Below are 18,717 nucleotides of genomic sequence, written 5' to 3'. Positions count from 1 at the left end.
CATAAATTTAACGGTGCTAGAACCCGAACAAAAGATACAATCGATCGACAAACACAATTACGGAACACTTGCGATGTAACAGATTTAACGATCATGGCGAGGTTGTTCGGAAGGCGGTTAACGCTAACCCAGGATTAAAAGTTAACCGAAGTATATTTTTTTCCTGTATACAGATGTTTTTCATTGCTTACGTTTTGTGTATTTTGAGATTTTTCAAACTCAAAACAGAAGCCAAACAATAAAAACAGAAAATCTCACCGCAAAGTTACAAAACTCAAACCAAAATTCTCGCTTAACTTGGGTTAGCTTACTCAGGCTTTGAACTATTCGGCCCAGAGGTTCGCCCTTAGCCTTGGCTAAATATATATATTATTTTGAATACAGTCAAGAAGAACTAATCGAGACTTTATAGCTCTCAAGCTGACCCCGTGAGAGAAAATTGAACTTGAAGTTATTCATATTTTAATTAAAACAAACGTTTCGCGTTAGTTAAAACCAGAACCCACAATAACACACGCTTGAAGCATTCCTGCGAAGTTTGACATTAGCTTTCTCGAGAATGCTTGAGGATTTAATCACGGGGTCACTTAGAGAAATGAACTAAAGCGAGTTGTCTGAAACAGTATTCAAAAAGTTACCGTGCTATGAGTAGATTTGTGGTAAAATTATTTTTGCTCTTATTGCTCGAACATTGAGGGGAATCCGTCTTAGTTTAGTTAGGTCTGGTTTGGTTTGTTTGTTATCCTATTTCAGATTCACGCGTATCCGACTGCAAAGTTTTTGCTAAATAAAGGGATAACTCTCTGTTCTCTATAAAACAAGACATGAAATGGAACAACAAACAATCAAAATAAAAAAAATTAATTAGGTCTATTGTTCACCGCAATAATGGAAGTTAGCGTTGATTGTTTTATTCTGCAAAATAACCCAGCTCATTTTGATTCAGTGAATGTTATTCGGGGCAAAGCATACTTATACATATTTTAATTTCACACTTTTTCCTGATGAATAACGAAATATCTTTGCTCCCTAATTAAAAAAAATGTTTATTTTCTAAATTTCTTCCGACCAGACAATACTTTTATTCTTATCTGTACTGTGCTTTTTGGGACACATTTCTTAAAAAAAAAAAAAAAAGGTATCAAAATAATTCGAGATTTAAAGGGCGTTTTGAATTTGGTTCTTTTGTCCCAAAAATCACGCTGGCGCCGTAAATTTAAAGGAGAAGGTCACTCCAAAAAGCTTCTCTTTTGAGTTATTTTTTTGTAAAAAAATACCTCTTAGTCGTCGCTTCGGGGTATGTTATGGACGGGTCAATGGATGAGTGAGTGAGTGAGTGAGTGAGTGAGTGAGAGATGTATGTATGCCACACCAATCAGATTGGATCTACTATAAACAGCCAATCAAATTTCTTGTTGTAAAGGTAAATGGTTTGTGAGAAGATTTGATCCCGAAACAGTTCAGAACGGCCATATTTATTCTCCGGCTTCTATAAAAGAGGAGGAAGTATTCATATATTGGGCCTACTCCGACATTTTCTGTGGGTTAGGCTGAAGATTATGTGGGCGGGTTTGATAATCATTTGTAACTGGATAATCAGTCAAAGAAACATAGCGTTTGGCATATAACTACGAGCATGCGATGAAGGGTGAGCTCTTCCCACTAGATAGGTTTTTGAATTGAAGTGGTTTCTATGATAGGATTAATTGTAAGTGCAGCTGACGATTGTTTTGTTCTTGTTGCATGTAAATATAACGAGATATTTTTATATTTTAGTTACAAAGGGTAATTTGACACTCTTGTTTTTCACACGGGAGTAAATTCAATTAGCGCTGACGAATCGCCACCACTCTTTCCCACGATGCTTGCTATCTTTAGTTACAAATGGTAACTTAACACTTTTGTTTTTATATGGGAGTAAATTCAATTAGAGCTGACAAGTTATCAGCTATTGATCACAGGATATTAAACAAAAAAAGCTTTCATTTCTGGACGGTTTTTACGTCTCTGCAGTAGCAGTTTATTTTTATTTGATGGGCATTTTATGACATTCTTTTCAGTTCGATATTTTTAAAGGTAAAAACTATCAAAACTGCTCAAATGTTCTTTGAAGACTGCGTGGCACCAAGTTAAAGTGCAATTTAATTAAATCAGACTTTCAATGTGTCAGAGAGGTTTTTTTTCTCTTTCTTTCTATTTTCGGTGAAGTAGTGTTGTTGTGTTGTGTTGTGTTGTGTTGTGTAAAAAGGGTAAACTTACGACTCGTATAAAATGTGAAAAGGTCTCTTTACTTGAGTATTTTTGAGCAAAAATTCCTCTTGGGGTTTGGAGGAGCTTTGTGATCGGTAAGTGAGGGAGTTATGCATATGCACGTGTCACACCAATTGCAGTGTGGGTTTTATCAAAGAACGAATCAAAGAAAAAAATAAGATGGTATCTACATTAATCCGGAGATGTTTCAGATTACTGTAGTTTGTTCAGTCAAACATTTTATAGCTTACTATTTAGTTATCTTACCATTACCGATGTAACATCGTATGTACATCATAAATTCCCAGTTTCTTTCTTGCTGTACATCGCAAAAAACTTGTCAAATTAACCAAATCTTTATTGTAAACAGTTCCATGAATGCTCCCATCTCCGAGACTTCACAGACACAAAAAAATAACTCTTGCACGTCTTGCGTGCCTATGTTTATTTTTCCATCATGTAAAACGTGCTCAACAAGTTTTGCGTTCTCTGTCCAAAACATTGCGCGCAAATATCTCTCTGAAACATTGCGCCAAACAATGTCAAAGTGCGTCTACTCTTTGAAATATTGCGCGCAAAAATTTCAAGGTATGGTCACTGACCGTAGCATTGTGAATAGATAAAGCTTCCTAATTCTCCCAGTCATTTTGATTTCATAGTTTGACTGTTTGTCACAGCGCAGTCTACGAAGTCAACACGGCATTTCCGAATTACCTTCCCCAAAGCAAGTCTTGGTGCCTATCCTTTCATATGAAAATGACTTCATTCTCATGCAAATCAAACTCATTTTCATTTGAATGGTTGAGCACCAGGCCTCGCTTTGATAGAAAGGATTAAGGCAACTCGGAAATGGGCTCGGTATTACTCTAAATTTTTTTTTCGCTGTAGGAACTGGCTATACATGTATTTTCCTTACACCCTAAAAGAAACTGCAAGGACTTTAATTGACGACATGCTGGGCAAAGAACAAATGTTAGCCCCGGAATTCAAGTAAGATAAGCATTTCCAGCAGTCTCGAGTTAGGCCCCGTCCACGCTACGCGAGAGGACTTTATTTCTACGGTTAGGCCTACCGTCCACACTAATCCGTCACGAAAACGGAGCTTTTCGAAAACGCTTTTCAAACTGGAGGAATTTGAAAACACCGGCTTTTCGATTCGTTTTTGTGCGGACGGAGAACATTTTGAAGACGAAGCGTTTCGAAAACGATGACATCGCGGTAATCGTGTGATTTCTCTGACCGAGTTTTCCTCAAACATAACTTAACATATAAATTCTCACTCTATTCAGTAAACGATTCTACTAAAAGCCAAAATGGTCAATTTTCCTATTTCGAAAATCCATTTTCCTTTCCTAGCTCGAACGATGCTAGAAAGGACATTTTAGATATTTTGAATAACCCGCCCGTAATTACAATGAGAATTCTAGCCAATCAAATGGTGGCAACAATTATCCAGTGCGTGGTCGCAAACTCTTGGAAATCTAAATTGCAAATTATTCAAATTTGTCGATTTGCACTCTTCGTGTCGAACTTCAAGCGGCCATGTTTAAAATTTAAACCCGTACAGCTTCAACTTTGGCTTCGTCTTTTACCACGAAAAATGTATCAAACTTCAGTTCGGGATTGTCTTTGAGTGTTCAGAGCTGTTGTGAGGCATAAATACGTGCAACAAGAACTGTAACTCAAGCAAACTTGGAAAGCACGTGTTTCAACCAAAATGAATGACAACTTCCTTCGCTAAGTTGTCCTCAAGGTATGAAGTGTCCACGAAAGTAACACTATTTTGTAGAGGTAACGTAGCTCAGTTACTACGAAAACTTTGCATAAAATGCTTCAGGAAATGGTCAAGTGACAATTGATATATTTGTTGGCACATTAATAACTAGGCACTAGAGATGCTCTAAAGAATATATTATATGGGTCTAATTTTCTGCCACTTAGAATGAATTTAAAACTGCTTCAATCAATTGTAGAATTAAAATCACAAAATGGTATCAGGAGTTAACCATGAAAACTTTGAAAGTAGAAGAATTTTTATAGAGGCCTAATAAGGCAAAAAAATTCATTTAATTTCAATAAAATTAATGCTAAATTTTCTGGTTCATTATTTTTCTTCCAGGAAAGCAGAAGGATCAGGTTTAAACGGGTATCCCAATGATCGAGGCCAACTATGACGACATTACTCAGGTAACTATTTAATTTATTTACCGAAACTTGATATTTCAATTCTCCTTACCAGTAAGCATACATTTCTTTCATGCTAGTTCTAAGAATTTCATAGTTTTATCACGACAATATCCCTTGTTGATGTTTTTCTTCATTCTCTTAACCTGTCTACTTTACAATCTATTGATCATGTAGTCAGTAATTAGAACTTGATCCGGATGTAATGTAATTTAAGTGTAGAGGAGAGAGAGGGAGAGAGAGAGAGAGAGAGAGAGAGAGAGAGAGAGAGAGAGGGGGGGGGGGGGGGTGGGTGGGAGAGAAATGCCGGTGTTGATTTGACTGAATGCAGTGTAACTTAGAAGAACATATGGAGACCAAAAACAAAAACAGAAAAAGAAATAATAAATTTGACCACTTTTCAGTCCTAAACTTGATCTGGAGACATTGCGATGAATCAACATTTCGTTTCCATGCCAACCATGTATTAATGGGTTGCTATGACCAAATTTTTTGGTTTTATTTTCTCGTTTAGCTGTTACTTTTCACGATGCTTTGTCAAGTTTCTTCCTAAACCTTTGCAGCCTTAGGTTTCTTGCATCACTTTCGACATTTAGCTTTCCAAGATTTCCTTGGATTTTTTTGGGCAAATTTTGTAGTCTAAGATGGCAATAGTCCAAGCTGTCTGTTTGTTTGTTAAGTTGTTTACTTGTTTGTTTGTTTTTCGTAATATAGCGCTTTTTCTATTTCTTAGATAATGTCCCTTATCTTGTTTTCTTGATTATCTTGTAGATAGGACGGAATTACTGAGCTGAGATGTCTTCATGCCTGTCGAGTTGGAACATAACTTGATATTAAGAAACAGTGGTACGTTAATGCTCTCAATTCACATTTTGTTTAACTTAAATAAGTAGCCATACAACTGAAATCTTTGATATCTTTTAGGCAGCCCATTGTCAATGCGATTTCGTGATATCAAAGTGTTGTAGCCTGGAAATTCTATAACTCTTCAGTTAATTTAACTTTGTTTGGTTTGAATAACATAGATTAAGAAAATATCGAGGGACCGCAGCCAGGATCAACCATAATAAAAAGTTTTTTTGAAATTTTCTCTTGCTAAAAATATTACAACAACACAATCTTTCGGGCCGGGCTTTCAGATGATATCGGCCGTGTACTCCTACGCAAAGAAGCATGTTGTGAAGCATGCATTTTTGGATAGACATCAAAATATATTTAATTATTGCACACATTTGAACAGCGCCAATAAATCACGTTTGATAATGGATATTTGATATTTGCAAGGGGTAAACATTTGGTAATTAGGGGAAGTTAATACATTTATGCATGTTTTAGTGTTTGATGAATCGGCAATCAAATTGTATAGCGAACCAGCTTGTTGACAACTACAGAACTTGTTCATTAAATCGATTTATTTTTATTTATTTATTTTTTTTGCAGGATTTCGCAAGTGAATACACTCTGTGAAAGCAATGCATTGAAGAAAAGGACGAATGCCCAGGCATTGGAGGCAAGATATGGGAGGAAGGAATAAAGAAGGCAAAACTTTGGATGCAGTATATTGGAGTTGGGAATAATACACAAGGGAGCGAAGTAAGACAGACTATTAGATTAGATTCAAGCGGCAGAATTATGGAAATTCGAAAGACAAGATTCAAAAGACAAGATTAAATTTGTTAGGTGCCATCTACAAGGCCAAAGTTACTCGCTTGTTTAAATGCAGGGCTGTTCTCCAATTCTAATTGTCTTGTTTACAAAATTATCAAGCCCTAGTTTGACTTGGAAAAATCATTTTTGGAGCGATTCTTCGTGTTTATCTCTCTGTAAACAGAGTCTGTGAGCTCGCGTGTTCGAAAGCAATTTTTTATTTTATTTTACTAGTGTAATTAATTAAGCGGATTGATTCTCCGTTTGTCAAAACATCGCAACCAGAAACTATTTCTATAGGCAAATTACAAATGTACGTGTGTGTTTTTTACTGGGCTGTTCACTAATTCTAATTGTCTTGTTTACGAAATTAAAATTCACGTCCAAATTCGATGAGGTAAAATTAGTTTTGTAGCAAGCCTCCGTGCTTATTCACCAAAAGCTTATTTTTCTCGACAAAGATAACTCAAGGACGTATATATTTTCCACGTTGTTCTCTTTATTCTGCCACATAATTTTACAGGAATGAATTGTATTTGTCAAAATATTGCAACCAAAATTGAATTTTAGAGAATTTTTTTAATAGAATACGTACAAATTTCGAGCTCACAGAGTCATTTACGAGGGAGATAAGCTTTACATTTTTTCAAAGTCACAATTTATCCAAGTATTGCTTCAAAGTTTTTTGCAGTTCACATACACTCTCGTCTCGCGTTGTTTTCGAACGTTTTGCTAAGAAGAGTAAACATTGTCTGGAAGCTCAAATTTACGTTCATGGTTGCTTTTCAAAGAAATAATTCCAGGAAACCTTTCTGTAGTATAGCGTTACCGTTTTCCCATAATCTCGTTCGTTTAATTCTTCTTGTTTGTAAGACGTTTTTTTAAACTAAGATGATCAAAAATTGTCTTGAAATGCTCAAGTTTGTGTAAGAAGCCCATGATTACTCTTCTATTTAACTGTATGCAAGATTAAAATTGTTTTTGCAAAATTGTGTTGAGATTTGCTTTCATGGTAACACTTGTCAAAATTTTTTAATTTTCCCGCCAAGAAACTTAGAAAAAAATACGGGCGCTTATAATACGCATGCGCCATTTTTAAAAAAATTACTTTTTGTTAACATTTGTTTAATTTTCCCGCCAAAAGACTTAGAAAAAATACGGCGTCTAAAATACGCATGCGCCAATTATTTTTTTAAGAATGTAATTAATTTTAAATTTAGACTTAATTCAATAGTCGGTAAATGTAATCTTTTATTCCAATGTGTATTTTTTTTGTAATCGTTATTAAGTAAATAAAATATTTCAAACATTAAAGTACTCACAACAAGTGTTTCATTTCAATTGTTTTATTCATCTTTAATTTTCTTCTAACAATAGTTAATTAGTTAAGTGAAATTCAATTAAATTAATTACAACTGTGTCATCAAAAAATTTGCCCTCTATATACTAAGACTTTTGGCGGGAAAATTGGAAAAAATTTGCACAGCGTTTCCCCTGACAACTTTTTTTCAAAAATTTTAAGGGGGTACCCCTTGAATTTTTCCCGCCAAAAAAATTTTAACATATACCATCTTGAACACAACCTAACGGAAAAATTGTGATTCTTATCATTCGAGTTTTTCAAAATAAAAAAGGTTTGGAATCCAGTGAGCATTTGTTTGTGTTCAAGATGGTATATGCCATGATGACATCTTGTTAAATAGTCAGCCGTAAGACAACGATCAGCTAGAAACCTATTTACAGAAATAAGAAGAACAAGTTAAAATTAGCACGACAGCAAAGCTTCTACAAAACATCGAGAGGGTTAAAACATTTCTAAATCGAAATAATTAAGAAAACTTATATAGCCGGGTAAATTGAGCCCCAACTATATAAATTCTTTAACTATAGCGATTCCAAAACGTCGCCACCTTCTCAATGTTGTGTAGAAACGTTGCAGTTGTACAGATTTTAACTTGCTACTCCCGTTTCTGTAAATAGATTTCCGGCTGCCCGTAATCCACAGCGTAACTATTTAACATGATATCATCATGCAATATATTTCAAGAAGATAGCAAAGGCAAGCCATGAATCCGATTACTTCAACGAATTATAAAAAAAAAGCGAAAACTTCAGTCTGGTCCTAGTATTTGGAAATTTTTAGAACTTTCGTAACTTTTAGCAGAGATGAAAAACCAATACCCAACAAATTATAGGCCAATTTGAGATAAACTGTTCATGGCTTGCTTCGTTATCTTCTAGAAATTACTTCCAGCGAGGTGTTAAAGGGTAATGTCTGGTTATCAAGCTTTAACATGTATCTCTACATATCCTATGGCTTCTGTTGTAAAACTTTGTTTTGTCATTTGCAAACGAAAGCAATAACATTTTAGATGAATCAGGAAATTAAACTACAGCTTTGAAACTGCAATAGAGCTAATAGCAAGTGTTTGGAAAACTTTTGTCCGTAGCGAACGATAGAAGTAAAATTTTAGAAGAATAAGACAATTGGAACCAAGTTTAGAAAATCAAAGATGAAATTGTGAATATTTTTCGTAATATTTTTCAGTTGCGGACGAAAGCAATAACATTTTAGAACAATCAGACAATTAAAGCCAGTTTTGAGAATCAATAGAGCTAATAGCAAGTGTTTGGAAACATTTTGTCCGTAGCAAACGATAGCGATAAAATTTTAGAAGCATCAGATAATTGGAGCTACGTTCGTGATGATAAATGTAATAGCGATAAAATTTTTAAAGAATCAAACAATATTGGGACCAAGTTTAGAAAATTAAAGATGAAATAGCAAATACTTTTAGTAAAAATGTCTGCCAGTTGCGGACGAAAGCAATACCATTTTAGAACAATCAAACAATTGGAGCTGCATTTTTGAAAAGCAGCAGATCAAGTCGTGAAAACTTTCAGTAAAAATGTTTGGCAGTCCAAATGATAGCTTTAAAATACTCCGACAATTAAAGCTACATTTCAAAAATGTAATAGATCTGATAGTAATAAAAGCAAAAAATTTAGAAAATCAGACAATTAGACCTACATTTTTCGAAAAGTGCTAATGGAAAGAGTTGCTTGATACCAGATATAATTAATTACAGCCTCGCTGGAAGTTAAAGAAGAGGATATATTTGGTTTCTGGTTGATTTTTATACGTTTAGTTCCCTTCCGAAGAAATAAACCGACCGTTTTCCGTACGGAAATGTATACAACAATATTTGCCGATAAATCAAGTCCTTTCTTGATACGAAGATCGATGCAGAAACCAAATATCCTCTACCAAAATTATTTATTCAAGGTGGCTCTGCATGTCAATACACAACAAACGTCAAAAGAAATGTTCACGCATTTTACTGCAAGTACATAAAAAACCGAAAAAAAAAAAAAGAATTAAAAAAAAGCCGAGTGAAATAAGGAAAAAAGTGTTCAATAATTTGTGATCATGTCAACAAATTTTGCAAAAACTCAGAAAAATCGAATTTACTAACGAATAGTCAACTATTCCTTGATTAAGTTGGTGTTTCAAAATTACAAATGAAACGATAGAAATTGTTTGATATGTGTTCTGAGCACTTTTAATGAGCTTCAAGCTGCAGTATTTTCAGAGGAATTGGTTGATTAATACATTTTGAGCAAGGAAGCTGCTCTTTCAACATTTACAATTCACATCATAAATTAATAGTAGCGTGTTTGTTTCTTTTTTAGAAGCTCGTTGACCCTTTTGGGAGAAAAAGGAAAATCTAAATATTTAAAATTCGTCTGCAAAGCGAAGAATATTGAAACAGACTTTTTAATTTCGTGTCTGAAAATGCTAAGATTTGAGAAGTAGAAATAATTCTTCGGTTACTTGAAGCGTTTGATAGGTAAACAGAGTAAGATGTGCCTCCAAAATGAAACAATTTTTATTGAACAGTCATGTGATCTTGTTTTTAAGCAAGGGCACCGCCCTCCAACGGACAATTCGCATTCTAAATTGAAACTAGGCCTTCGTTAGACTTCAGTGCTTTATGCGATTTTGGAGGACAAGAAAAATTAAAATTCAACGTTGAATTGTGTGCCCAATTTATATCACAACAGAATTTGTTATGATTGACATGATCACGTAACTAATAGATACAAAAGTCCAATTGCTATCTCGGTTTGATTTTAACATGCAGTGCCACCTTAAAATATTCAACAAACGTTATCTCGAAGTAACGTATTTTCAAATTTAGGAGAGTTGAGCGGTTGTAAAACAACTTGGAATTTTTAAAGGAAAAAAAATGGAAAATGCTCGAATCTGACAAGATAAATAAATTAAGCATGCAAATACCGACCGATAAAATTTACTTCAATCAAACTGATAATCGCTCGATCCAAGAAATAAAACTCCCCACAATTTGAAAACATGTACTAAATGATAACTCGAAAGCGGTTGAAACCTTTCCGGCAAAAATGGCAGAAGTAATTAACAATCACTACCGAACTGAAAGATTTTAGACTACGAAGTTTTGAACTCGAATATAACTTTTCTAGTCACAAAACTGTCATTTCTTATCGGAAAGATTTCAATTGAACCAAATTCTAAAGTGATATTCTCAACTTCGTCTTCATCCTCCCTGCTTAAATCCTTTCGATCTACTCCTGTCTTGCCGACAATCCCTGAAAATAGAAGAGATGAAAATTGGGTAAGGAACAAACATGAGTGTAGAAACTGAAAAGAGTAAACGAGGAATAAAAGGATTCACAGTGAATTGTTAAACACGAGTGCGCGTAGACAAGTACAAGGCAAAGTTTGACAAAGAAACGCCAATTTCGTGAAGAAAGCCAAACTCTCGTAAAACTAACAGCTACAGACTTAAGCGTATGGTATGGTTCCTGAACTAACTGCTAACGTACGTTTTACTCCGTTACTTAAGCCATGAGGTTGTTCTAACGTTCGACACGAAACGTAAACCGAGTCCGGCAAGCGCACGTGGTAAGACTTGGAGCCGGTATTTTTGGTTGAAATATTTCTTACGAAGGTAGAATCGGAAAAATTGATACTAACCATTGACAGAAATGGGTATCAACAGACTATCCTTCCCAAAATGTGGACGCCATTTCTTCTGCAAAGAAAAAATATTGCTTCTCTTGTAGAAGGGAACAGTACACATCTTACTCCGACGGCAAACATCTTAAAATGACAAACTATCACCTTAGGTCAGCAATAGTCATCATGAATATGCAAAATAAAATTAGACCAATCAGCTAACAGATACGTCACGAGTTTTAATGACAAACACCCTTTGTACGCCTTACTCTGAGAAAGTTTTGCATTTTCTTTGTTCATAGGGAGCTCACGTGAACCTGTATGAGCTAGCTAAACACAATACGTAATTTTTCAAAAATTATTCACATTTTTACAGTTCTCGATCAATGTGTAAGCCTTCGTTTTTAAATGAATTCCGAAGCGTTCATTTAAACATTCAAACATACACTAACGTACGGTTACATCTTTTTTATCACACGATTCTCTCATCCTTGTACCACACTAAACGCTACGACGAATAATTTTTGGCCAAATTTATTGTTTTTATTACTCTTGTATCTTAAATAAAGTTTTTTATTAAGTCCATTGTTAACTTGATCTTCGCGAAGATTCGTACTCAATTTTCTCCTGTCTGTACAAAGTCATCTACGCTTGCTTAACGTTTTCACATATTGGTTATTGGCTTAATAAATTAAAGGGGCTTAAGAAGACCAAAGGGATGACATTTCTGCTTAACTGTCAGAGAAACTAACAAGCTAACACATTAGGGCACTTACCTGGCGAATTATGAAATTTAGAATGAATGCTGGAATGAACTTAGTTGAGAACCCACCAGGAACTCGCTGGGAACGTGGGGTGGGGGAAGAACACGCCCGGAAGGAACTCGGGGTAAAAAGAAGGGAACGCGCAGCGAACGTAGAGTGTAGTAGAAGAGCTCATGGATAGCAGAAACTACAGCGATTGTTCGGGGGAGGAAGCAGTCAGCCCAGGAGGTACCCACGATGAAACACACGATGCGGTCGACTTACGCGATTACGACATACCCGCGGTAAAACGCACCGTAAACACAATAAAACGCACGGGTAAAACGATTGACGGCAAACGTATGGGAACTCACAACGGTTACTCGGGAAAGATATGAGAGAAATTACCTTACCCGTGTATTTGCTGTGATCTTCCCGATGCCTGAAATCGAGGTTGCATTTCCTGGTGCGTTCCCCGCGTGTATCCCTCGCGCGTTCCTTGTTGCCGAAAATGAGAAATAAAACATTCGTTCATTCATATTGCAACGATGTCGCAAATTAAGGGATACCTGGCCACAATTCTTCCTATGGTGAAAATACCAAAAAACTTTTACCAAAAAATGGGAAATCTAAGACGGATTACGAACAAACTAGTGAGACAATCTCAGATAGTGCAGAGTGTAATGTATAGCTCTGACGCAGTATTCATGACACAGTTCCTATATAACCCCTGATATTCACTCCTGGTTTGTATTGACCTCGCTAGTCAGCTAGGGATTTTGATGAGACATAATCTTAGCAGTGTGTATGTTTGATGTGTGTATTTTCATTCACAGTCGAAGAATAACTTACAATTAATTACCATTTGTCAAGACAGCTCTCGAATTTTACTGTAGTTTTTGACGTTGATTTTTGCTCATTTTAAATTAAATAATACAGTTAAGTAGCGAACGTGACAACTTTACTCTTCACGAAAACGTTTGTAACTTGATACTTTTGTTTTCCTCGCAAAGGTATGTAACCTAAAACTCTTGTTTTCTAGAAAAAACACGGAAGATGTGTTAGTATTCTTTTCACAGCTGGGGATAAATGGAAGAAAGTTGAATGTCGGATGAAGAAATGGAAAAAGGTCGATTTGCTTTATTTAAAACGCAAATTTTCTTTTGACCGATAAACAGGAACTAATATAATTATCAAATTGTCACGGAACAGCACGTTCTGTTGCCACCTTTGGCGTTAACAATAAAACCACTTAAATTTAAAATACACACGGATATCGATTAATACAAGGTCGATTAATACAACTGAGGAGCGTTTCAACGAGAGGTATTGAAAGTAAATAACGCTACTTTACCGAGATTATATCCTTCATCGGTGAACGATTCCCCTCAAAGACTGATAAAATTTATGCTTTCAATAGGTGCCACGGAGTCTGCAGCAATATTTGAGCAGTTTCCTGGGTTATTTGTTCAATTTGACAAGTTTTAATGCCACTTACTCGGGAGAGTTTCTGCTGCGGGTATGAACATTTTGGTCTCTTTGATGGAGACAATTAAAGGATGAAATAAAGGCACTAGTGTAGTTTGGAAACACTCGATGATATTTCTTGAACCAAGTTAGGCGTAATTCCAAAAGACACTCAGTCACAGTAACATCCTTGTATCGTGCTAACGATGCTAGAACGCATGCGTGTGACTTATTAGGGTTCTACCACAAGGAAAAGCGCTCAACGTTAGTGTGTGATCTTGTATGAAATGTATCTTCCAACTGATATATGTAGTTGACACTAACGCCTATTAATCCGCGCCTACGTTTAGAACAAATATTGGTTTTGTTCTAAAGGGAAAAGTACCGCAAGGAGAGCAAGGGACTTTCTGAAACAAATATATAGCTTTTTGAAGTGATCAAAGAAGTAAGGTAGGTACATGCACCACCCATTTTACGTAGTGCTCACAAGTACCTACCCAATCCTAAACCCCCCCTTGCTGTAAACCTTATTAATTAATTGGATGGCCATAGTGCCATATTGCCATGGTGCCTTAAGGCCATGGTGCTTTAGCGACGTCAAACCCCAAACCATCCCAACAGTGAACTCTGCACTAAAAAGGACTCCACCCCCGTTATTTTTACGCCCTTGTTCAGCCTCGTAATCATGTTTTCAGGAGTCGCTCGACTCGCTCAGCCTCGCTCCTGTCGTCCTGTTTTTGAGTTATTTTTTTTATAAAAAATATCTCTAAGTCGGCGCGTCTGGGTATGTTATGGACGGGTCAATGGATGACTGAGTGAGTGAGAGACGTATGTATGTCACACCAATGAGATCGGATCTACTATAAACAGCCAATCAAATTTCTTGTTGTAAAGGTAAATAGTATGTGAGACGATTTCATCCCGATACAGTTTAGAACGGCCATATTTATTCTTCTATAAAAGAGGAGGACGTATTCATATATTGGGCTTACTTTGACATTTTCTGTGGGTTTGGCTGAGGAGTTTAGTTATGAGCGAGATCAGCCTTGAGTTTTGAGTGTGTGAGTTATGCGTGTGCGCGTGTCACACAAATCACAGTGTGGAATGTATCAAGGAACTAATCAATTGCCTGTTAGAAAATAAGGTGGTATCTATTTTAATCGGGAGACGTGTCAGATTACTGTAGTTTGTTCAGTGAAACATTTTATGGCTTACTATTTAGTTGTCTTACCATTACTCATGTAACATCGCATGTACACCATAAATTACCAGTTCCTTTCTTGCTGTACATCGCAACCGAAAAAACTTGTCAAATTAACCCAATGCTGCTATCTCCGAGACTTTCACAAAAAAAACTCTTGCATGCCTTGCGTGCCTATGTTTTAGTCTTCGCCTATTGCAAGTAAACATTCAGCTTTTCCACTTATCGAAGTTTCAGCCTCTGAAGTGCCCGCTATCCTGAAGAAATTCGTCTCGAGAGAAGCGACTTCCACGGCGTGTTTACTTGACGCCATTCCGTCGGACTTGAAATTGGCGGAAAGGAGTAAAACCTCCTATTGGCTTGGCATCCTTCACAAGGTCAGCAAAATTTATTTATTTTATATATATATATATATATATATATATATATATATATATATATTTTTTTTTATCATTTCGGAGTTTGGAGCATGTTTGGCCCAAAATAATATGGCTCAAGGGAAGCCATAACCCAGAGTGGTAGTTAAAAGGCTCTTCGGAGCCATTTGGACAAAATCTCCCGGACGGAAAGACGTCACGAAAACGCGGCCTAGTTGCTGAGTACTGTCCAAAATGGCGGTAACAATGTTCGAATTTTAGGCTTCTTTGGAGACGAATTTCATAAGGAAAACCTACACATTAGAGGCTGAAACTTCGGTGAGTGGCTAAACTTAGTGCAAGGGTTTTGTTAACGTTGAGAAAAAATATTCGTTTTTTGGAGTGATCTCCTTTAAGCCAGATCTACAGCATAACGATTTAAGCATAACGATTTAAGAAGGACGTTATGTCGGTGTATCTGCCGTGTGAACATCCTGACACAAAAACATAATAGCAACATAACAGCTTTAACATGACGACATAAGGACATAAGGACATAAGGAAAAACTGATCTGATCTGACTGATCTTTTCCTTATCTCCAGTGGGCTAGTAGCCTATTGGTATACGGTCGTTTACGGAACGGTGGCCGCTTCTTTGCGTTTCCCAAGTTTCTGTGAAGATGATTTGGATAACGTTTTGAACGACTATTACGCGATAGAAATCGAGAGCAAATAATCTTATTCACACATTTGGCAAGATTTACATGACAATAACAAAACTATTTGAAGGTGAAATTCGATCAAGCTGAGTTATTAAGCATTTAATACGATCTTGTGGCAGGTTTTTGATATAGTCTTGAACTTGTTTATAAAATATGTCAAAACTGAACGCAGTTCTCTAAACACACTCACACACGAGCTTACACATGAGCTACCCCTGCTGTGAAAATTGATAATAGATTCCCTGTTGAACCTGTTGAACTTGTTTTCCTAAACATCAAAGAAACATTCTGAGCAAGTCTTAAGAACCCGCATCACAGCTGTGTAATGTTTTAAAGATAGCGTAGACAGTGCCTTTTAATCGTTCAATTCAACTTTCTTCAAAAAGAAAAAGAAGGAAACAAAATAACAAGATTTTGGCAGAGACCTTCGAGCCCGCGATACTTTGTGTCAACGTAAACTGATTACGCAAATGTACTGACCAATTGAAATATGTAAAAGTGCAAATCTAGATACAAAATGTTGTAAATACAGATTTCGATGGTATACAATTTTTGGCAAGCGATCCTATCGCACACAAGTTGCATACGAGACGATGTTGTAACATTCTACCCTCGCAAAACATTGTCGTCGCAGTACTAAGCAAGGAGGTTTGATTGACTCGAGAGAATTCGTGTCCTTGGCGTGACCCATGCGGCAGTTGTAAGAGAGATCAACATTATCATTTGTTAACCATGCTTTTGAAATAAAGCGATTCTTACCTTTTTTAAGGACCTCACAAGGAAAAAAATATTTAGGAAAGCAAGATGCTGCAGCCACACTTGAAACACCTCCTTACTGTTTCAAGATCTTTTGTGCAATTTCTGACCACTATATATCTTTCGGATGGCGCTGATAAAACTGGTACCCGCTCTTGTTTTGCTCACCTCAGACAATCGTCTGGTCCAATAATTGGCTGGAAACTAAAAAGAAAATGAAAAGATAAAATTGTAAAATCTTATTCCAATAAATAACACATTTCCAAACACCGTCACAGTTAGAATTACACGTGTCTTAATTTGTTGAGCTTGAGAAATAATCAGAAAGACAGGTACTAGGTCTTTTAGCATCGACAGACGTTATAAATACAATCTGTAAACTCTCATGCACTTATTCTCAATTTTGTGCAGCTTTCTTTATTGCAACTGTCGTGATCATTTCAGTTGAAAAAACAAAACTTGAAATCTGCATTTAAAGTGGCCCACTTGAAAAACTGAACGCAGTTTTTTTAAAAAGACTAGCCGCACGAGTCACCCCTGCTGTGTAAGTTGATAGTAGATTCCTTGTTAAAGCTTTTCAACTTGTTCTCCTTAACTTCAAATCAACATTATGAACAACCCGCAAAAATAGCATCGATTGCGCCCTTTTTTCGTTTATTTTTTTCAAACCAAAAATAATAATATTAATAATAAAAATAATAATAATAAATTAATAAAGAAAACGTTTCTGATAGACCGTACGGTACATTTTGTCAATGTGATCCGATTTACGCAAGTTTACCGATCAAATACGTAATGATCAAAAGTATAAATCTACATACAAATTAACAAATTGACGTCAGTTTTTCATGTATCTATTCTGTTATTGACAATGAATTTCGTCATAACATTGCAAAGTAGCTGTGGATCCACGAGGCTACAAATTCATGCCTCTGTCCGCTAATTGACAATGTATATTAGCCAATGAGCGCGCGTGCACTTATCGTAAATGCGATTTTTCTCCAAACGATCCTAGGCCTGTCGCAAGCAACTTGCACACGACACGATGTTGTGGCGTTCAACGCGCGCTCAACATTGCCGCCGCAATAGTAAGCAAGATGATTTGATTTAAGGTCATTCCACTGAAATAGAACCCGCACTGAGATTTTTGTGAAACTTTGCCTATTGATTGTTTATATTATAGGAACTTAAATTTTGAAATAAAAATGAGGGGTCCCCATCTTCGTTTAGGAGCAACAGCACCTTGTTTATACCCATATAAATCCTTATAATAGCACCATGATTGTAGTCACGATTGCTTGCTAAATTCACGTTTCCGACGTATGCTTTTTGTTCTATACTGAGAATTGGTCCATATTTATTTTACACAGAGAAATTTATTACTCAATTCAAAACAACAGGAAAAAAAAAATGATAGGTCACCACACTCGTTTGCGAGAAAATGATGATTTACCTCTATGGCGAGGTCCAGCTGTAAAGAAAAAGCCGCCATTTTTTAATACGCGCGCGCTAATCACGCGTGAAATTCTGCGCCGTAGGGATGCGCAATGCAATACTGGGGAATAGCCTTAAGGTTGCTCCCTATAGTTTTTTGACCGCGCTCGAACTGATTTCGAAAAACGCGTGATGGCGCGAGCTCTCAAAATTCTACGCGAAAGTCGCGCGCGAGATCACGCAGTAAAATGCCCACAAACATGGCGTCCACATTTTCAAAATTTGTTTATCACAAAAGTTGCATTGTGTAAATCTCCTTTGGTTTCAAAATGTTTATTGACCGAATAGAAGACCCTTCCCTTCAGTACTTGATTTAAAGGAGAAAAGTACGAGGTATGTAAGAGACGATCATCGCACGGGGTAAAATAAATATATTACCACACGTATTTGTAGTCCTTGGCTTTGTTTGTGGGGCAAACACAAGTTGCCAAGATACGAGGAAAGAGGATTCCGCTAAATCTGTAATGAACCAGGATGTTACTCCCCAACAAGCTAAGTCGTGTAATGAGTTCGTGGAACACGAATATGCACTTCGGAAATACGGAAAAAAAAAAAGGAAAAAAAAAGGAAAAAAAAAAAAAAAAAAAAAAAAACACAACAAAAAAACAAGGTCGAATTTTAGCAGCCATTATTGCTCATTTACAAAATGCTAGCCGTCCATAGGGTAAGACTTCCTTCTTTAAATTTTTCTCTCTAAAAATGTGTCATATTAATGCGAAAAGTAGCTTTAGGTAGGACATAAGCAGCACGTGCAAATGACGCCAGTGAGTCATTGATATGCATGCGCGCGTGGTCATCTCGAAATTTTATGACGTCACAAAGAAGCCAACGAAAAAAACCAGTGCTTTTTTTCTCGTGTTTCCTTCGGTGAAATTTCGTGAACTTTTGTATACTTCAT

The 18,717-nt window shown here is 36.3% G+C and overlaps 1 long non-coding RNA gene across 1 annotated transcript; it reads left to right on the top strand.

Moving 5' to 3' along the window:
• Positions 1-3,800: 3,800 nt before the first annotated feature.
• LOC145460255 (uncharacterized) lies at positions 3,801-7,435 on the top strand. Its single transcript, XR_014039820.1, has 4 exons — positions 3,801-4,003; positions 4,370-4,437; positions 5,206-5,280; positions 5,875-7,435. It is a non-coding gene; the product is annotated as an uncharacterized LOC145460255 (long non-coding RNA).
• Positions 7,436-18,717: the final 11,282 nt, after the last annotated feature.

This window comes from Orbicella franksi, chromosome 11, assembly GCF_964199315.1.
Source record: "Orbicella franksi chromosome 11, jaOrbFran1.1, whole genome shotgun sequence".
In the NCBI taxonomy this organism is placed as follows: Eukaryota; Metazoa; Cnidaria; class Anthozoa; order Scleractinia; family Merulinidae; genus Orbicella; species Orbicella franksi.
This window is presented reverse-complemented; position numbering and strand designations above follow the sequence as displayed.